The sequence below is a fragment of the Dermacentor silvarum genome, chromosome 1 (assembly GCF_013339745.2).
Source record: "Dermacentor silvarum isolate Dsil-2018 chromosome 1, BIME_Dsil_1.4, whole genome shotgun sequence".
Lineage (NCBI taxonomy): Eukaryota > Metazoa > Arthropoda > Arachnida > Ixodida > Ixodidae > Dermacentor > Dermacentor silvarum.
The window spans coordinates 26,649,849-26,655,848 of record NC_051154.1 but is presented as its reverse complement, the minus strand read 5'-3'; the positions used below and the strand labels follow the sequence as shown (position 1 = coordinate 26,655,848).

The 6,000-nt window shown below is 44.5% G+C and overlaps 1 long non-coding RNA gene across 2 annotated transcripts; it reads left to right on the top strand.

Moving 5' to 3' along the window:
* The first annotated feature begins 2,390 nt into the window (after positions 1-2,390).
* Positions 2,391-3,323, top strand: LOC125944742 (uncharacterized). 2 transcript variants are annotated; one of them, XR_007466435.1, is made up of 3 exons: positions 2,391-2,428; positions 2,864-2,950; positions 3,298-3,323. It is a non-coding gene; the product is annotated as an uncharacterized LOC125944742 (long non-coding RNA). The 2 variants fall into 2 exon arrangements; XR_007466437.1 differs by lacking the exon at positions 3,298-3,323 and adding an exon at positions 3,211-3,236.
* Positions 3,324-6,000: the final 2,677 nt, after the last annotated feature.

Below are 6,000 nucleotides of genomic sequence, written 5' to 3'. Positions count from 1 at the left end.
TTGCGTGACAGTATCCGACAGTGTCCGACAGTGTCCGACAGTTCTTGAATAAAGAGCACAACAAAATACGCAGTGATTGTTCGCAAATGGGTATACTTCCCTGTAGATGGAGTTACCGGTTAAAAAATTAAATTATGGGGTTTTACGTGCCAAAACCACGATCTGATTATGAGGCACGCCGTAGTGGGGGACTCCGGAAATTTGGACCACCTGGGGTTCTTTAACGTGCGCCTAAATCTAATTCCACGGGTGTTTTCGCATTTCGCCCCCATCGAAATGCGGCCGCCGTGACCGGGATTCGATCCCGCGGGCGTTACCGGTATCAGATATAAACGGATCCTGTACCTGCGCAGGGGCGCATAAAAATGCGCATTTTTAAAGTTGGTATTAAGCGGCGCGCCAGTTTTTATGTCTCCTGGTTGCAATCGTTTAGGTGTTTTCATCGCTTCTCAAGTGCATTCGAAACGTGCATGTAGGTTGCATGGTACGAAAAGAACTTCTGCTTTTGAAAAATTTTTCTGTATATATTTTTTTTTCTGCCAGTTGGGAGAAATTGGTTTGGGACACACTTTTACAGCGCTGTGAATCGCGCTATACGAGCTGATCACCCCTGTACCTGCAAAGATAGCTCCTTAGCTTCCAGTTTTTGAAGAAGAAGAAAGAAACATCACAGTTTTGCCATAAGGGCATGCAATGAACGCGATAGAAACATGTTAGAATATTGCACAAAGTGTAAGACTCGTAGCTGTAGTGGCAGTGTGAATTGAAGTAAACGTAAGCTGCAGCATGACTAAGTAAAAACGAGCTGTTGTGCTAGAGGTCCTCTGACTCCTGCCATCGGACAATTTTATTTGTGTTTAAGGTAAACGTAAGCTGACTAAGTAAAAACGAGCTGTTGTGCTAGGGGTCCTCTGAATCCTGCCATCGGACAATTTTATTTATGTTTAAGGTAAATGTAAGCTGACTAAGTAAAAACGAGCTGTTGTGCTAGGGGTCCTCTGAATCCTGCCATCGGACAATTTTATTTATGTTTAAGGTAAACGTAAGCTGACTAAGTAAAAACGAGCTGTTGTGCTAGGGGTCCTCTGAATCCTGCCATCGGACAATTTTATTTATGTTTAAGGTAAATGTAAGCTGACTAAGTAAAAACGAGCTGTTGTGCTAGGGGTCCTCTGACTCCTGCCATCCGACAATTTTATTTATGTTTAAGGTAAACGTAAGCTGACTAAGTAAAAACGAGCTGTTGTGCTAGGGTTCCTCTCACTCCTGCCATCCGACAATTTTATTTATGTTTAAGGTAAACGTAAGCTGACTAAGTAAAAACGAGCTGTTGTGCTAGGGGTCCTCTCACTCCTGCCATCCGACAATGTTATTTATGTTTAAGGTAAACGTAAGCTGACTAAGTAAAAACGAGCTGTTGTGCTAGGGGCCCTCTGACTCCTGCCATCCGACAATTTTATTTATGTTTAAGGTAAACGTAAGCTGACTAAGTAAAAACGAGCTGTTGTGCTAGGGGTCCTCTGAATCCTGCCATCGGACAATTTTATTTATGTTTAAGGTAAACGTAAGCTGACTAAGTAAAAACGAGCTGTTGTGCTACGAGTCCTCTGAATCCTGCCATCGGACAATTTTATTTATGTTTAAGGTAAACGTAAGCTGACTAAGTAAAAACGAGCTGTTGTGCTAGGGGTCCTCTGGATCCTGCCATCGGACAATTTTATTTATGTTTAAGGTAAATGTAAGCTGACTAAGTAAAAACGAGCTGTTGTGCTAGGGGTCCTCTGAATCCTGCCATCCGACAATTTTATTTATGTTTAAGGTAAACGTAAGCTGACTAAGTAAAAACGAGCTGTTGTGCTAGGGGTCCTCTCACTCCTGCCATCCGACAATTTTATTTGTGTTTAAGGTAAACGTAAGCTGACTAAGTAAAAACGAGCTGTTGTGCTAGGGGTCCTCTCACTCCTGCCATCCGACAATTTTATTTATGTTTAAGGTAAACGTAAGCTGACTAAGTAAAAACGAGCTGTTGTGCTAGGGGTCCTCTGAATCCTGCCATCGGACAATTTTATTTATGTTTAAGGTAAATGTAAGCTGACTAAGTAAAAACGAGCTGTTGTGCTAGGGGTCCTCTCACTCCTGCCATCCGACAATTTTATTTGTGTTTAAGGTAAACGTAAGCTGACTAAGTAAAAACGAGCTGTTGTGCTAGGGGTCCTCTGAATCCTGCCATCGGACAATTTTATTTATGTTTAAGGTAAACGTAAGCTGACTAAGTAAAAACGAGCTGTTGTGCTAGGGGTCCTCTGAATCCTGCCATCGGACACTTTTATTTATGTTTAAGGTAAATGTAAGCTGACTAAGTAAAAACGAGCTGTTGTGCTAGGGGCCCTCTGAATCCTGCCATCCGACAATTTTATTTATGTTTAAGGTAAACGTAAGCTGACTAAGTAAAAACGAGCTGTTGTGCTAGGGGTCCTCTCACTCCTGCCATCCGACAATGTTATTTATGTTTAAGGTAAACGTAAGCTGACTAAGTAAAAACGAGCTGTTGTGCTAGGGGTCCTCTCACTCCTGCCGTCCGACAATTTTATTTGTGTTTAAGGTAAACGTAAGCTGACTAAGTAAAAACGAGCTGTTGTGCTAGGGGTCCTCTCACTCCTGCCATCCGACAATTTTATTTATGTTTAAGGTAAACGTAAGCTGACTAAGTAAAAACGAGCTGTTGTGCTAGGGGTCCTCTGAATCCTGCCATCGGACAATTTTATTTATGTTTAAGGTAAATGTAAGCTGACTAAGTAAAAACGAGCTGTTGTGCTAGGGGTCCTCTCACTCCTGCCATCCGACAATTTTATTTGTGTTTAAGGTAAACGTAAGCTGACTAAGTAAAAACGAGCTGTTGTGCTAGGGGTCCTCTGAATCCTGCCATCCGACAATGTTATTTATGTTTAAGGTAAATGTAAGCTGACTAAGTAAAAACGAGCTGTTGTGCTAGGGGTCCTCTGAATCCTGCCATCGGACAATTTTATTTATGTTTAAGGTAAACGTAAGCTGACTAAGTAAAACGAGCTGTTGTGCTAGGGGTCCTCTGAATCCTGCCATCGGACAATTTTATTTATGTTTAAGGTAAATGTAAGCTGACTAAGTAAAAACGAGCTGTTGTGCTAGGGGTCCTCTGAATCCTGCCATCCGACAATTTTATTTATGTTTAAGGTAAACGTAAGCTGACTAAGTAAAAACGAGCTGTTGTGCTAGGGGTCCTCTGACTCCTGCCATCCGACAATTTTATTTATGTTTAAGGTAAACGTAAGCTGACTAAGTAAAAACGAGCTGTTGTGCTAGGGGTCCTCTCACTCCTGCCATCCGACAATTTTATTTATGTTTAAGGTAAACGTAAGCTGACTAAGTAAAATCGAGCTGTTGTGCTAGGGATCCTCTGACTCCTGCCATCGGACAATTTTATTTATGTTTAAGGTAAATGTAAGCTGACTAAGTAAAAACGAGCTGTTGACCTAGGGGTCCTCTGAATCCTGCCTTTCGACAATTTTATTTATGTCTATTAATTAAAGCCAACGTGTTTCTTAGCGACTTTACATCAATTTTCCGTATCGGGTATGTTTCAAACCTCTTTCCTGGGCCGATACCGGAGGTAGTACACAGCCACGTCAATAAAATTACATTATTTCCAGGTTTGAGCTCTGTTATTCTATCGCGCATTTTTTAATATTCCAGTCTGAGAAGATTTAGCATAAAAGCGTGCATGCGCTCTCGGTGTTTTGTTTCATGTATTTTGTTGGTGGGCTGCTATTCTCAAACTTCTGAGGAATAATTTTGTCAAGAATGTGTGACCTGGTATGAGAAACATTAGTGATAGAATGGTGTGGCAATATAATCCGTATATACCGCATGCCATATAGCATAGCATGTCATATATCATACATATACCTAAATATATATATATATATATATATATATATATATATATATATATATATATACGGAACTCCACGGTGACGGCAAAAATTCGCTTGGAGTGTCCATGTGATTGCTATCGCAATAAAAAGAGCCGCTCTGCCACGCGATGACTATATATAGGACTCCTGTTGCGAACTGACAGAAGTGCGGCGTTTGTAGCGTACGTTTGGTCTGAGCGTCTTATCAGGTGAAAGCGTGAAAGCTGTTGATAACATCATTTTTCAGCTCGACGAACAAACTATGGAAAATCAGCATCGTTATGGACGCCCAACAGAAACTGATATTGGTGACGTGCACGCTACAGCCGGTGGGATGAAATCAGCGTCTGACCGATTGTACGAGAAATGGATACCTCTTGGAGTTTTTGGGAGTTATTTCACTTGCAGCGTCCGTATTTTGCTGCAACGGAGTTCAGAATACGCGCCTGCTCTATCATCGAAAGGTTCTGAACAGGGATGGTTATTAGGTCATTGACTGATAATTAAGCAGCCCCCCTCTCTTCCCCTATTCACACACACACACACACATACACACAAAAGTTCTTACGCTAGAAGTGGAGCTACCAGCCAATCGGGATGCCACTGCGGGCAGCAATTAAGACGGCAGCGCCCACGTGCAGCCAGCCCGATACAAATGCCCTCTGCGCCTTCTCTCGCGGCCCCACCGACAGCGGCTGCCCACGACGCGGCCGTCAAGCGGGCGCCGCGCCGATCATTGCGTGTGCTGTCAAGGTTACGGCCGCCTCACCGTCCGGGATTGGCCACGCACAACAACAAGAGGGTCAATCGCATCGCATCCGTGCGTGCATCGATCCTTTCCGCCGTGTCCACGGTCGACCGCACCGTCGAGGAGATTTTAAAGCCGGCCGGCCGGTGCTGGACACGCGAAACGAAACAGTTATCAGGCGGACGCAACCGGCTAAAATTTCCTGGAACTTCTCAAGGCCGTACGAGCGCCGGCGAAACAAAAAGCGAGAAATAGAAGGATCCGGTGACTTGGTTCAATTGAATTCATCTTACGGAAAACGCAGAATGTGTGCTAATAAATGCTAACGTCAACTATAGGTCCCTTGTGCCCTTTTTTTCTTTTTAGTAGAAACAGTGATTACTATAACCAGCGTAAAGAAAATATCGGAACTAGACCACCTGGGGCCACATTTACGGACGATTACGCGTTTTGGGATACTTTGGGAGATTTCGCATGACGTCTACAAGCTACAACATCCTTGGCACAGAGCCACACTGCAGAGCCAAGTACGCTGTCTTATCACAGGAAGGCTGTCGCCCCTCGACGCTGACGCGTCCGGAGCTAGTCAAGCGAAATCTCACCAAAGTGTCGCCGAAAGTGATGGTGCTGGGGTGCTATTCTGGGTCCCTATTGACAAAAAGCTCTGACGCAAGTTCGTATGAGACCAATTTCCAACTAATGCTGATGCTGGACAGCGATGCAGCTGGCCATTGGCAGAGAGCACTTACGAACAAAGAGCTTTGAGAACTCGGTCCCAGAATAGCACCCCGAGAATACCACATCTGGGGTGACGTTCTGGACATTGTTGAATCCCGCCATGTTGGCGTTTTGAGCCAATCGGAAAGGCCGTAGCAGCCCTGTGAGCCAATCAGGACTGACAAAATGGCGAATTCAGCAAAAAGGCGTGCTTTGACAATGTCCCGAAAAGCATTACTATATTTCGTGTCCGTGGAGGCTCACTTTGAGCACTCGCGCGCAGATGACATCGCACAGATTGGCAAGTGTCTCCTTGCTGTCGACGCGCTATTGGCGGCCTTCTATGAGAATGAGTGCTTTCTCGACCTGTTTGGGCGCAACTTCCCGGCATCGCCAAAAGGGTTTCACTCGTGGCTCGGCACAAGTTGCTATCACTATGGATGATTAGGACGAGCTAAGGGAACAGCCGACGCCTGCCACTCGTGCGCGTACTGAAGGCGAGCGCATATGTCACATATGGTTCAAGTTTTCAGAAAGACGGCGGAACTCACAGGCCGGAGATGCTGCCCGTCATTTAAAACGTCG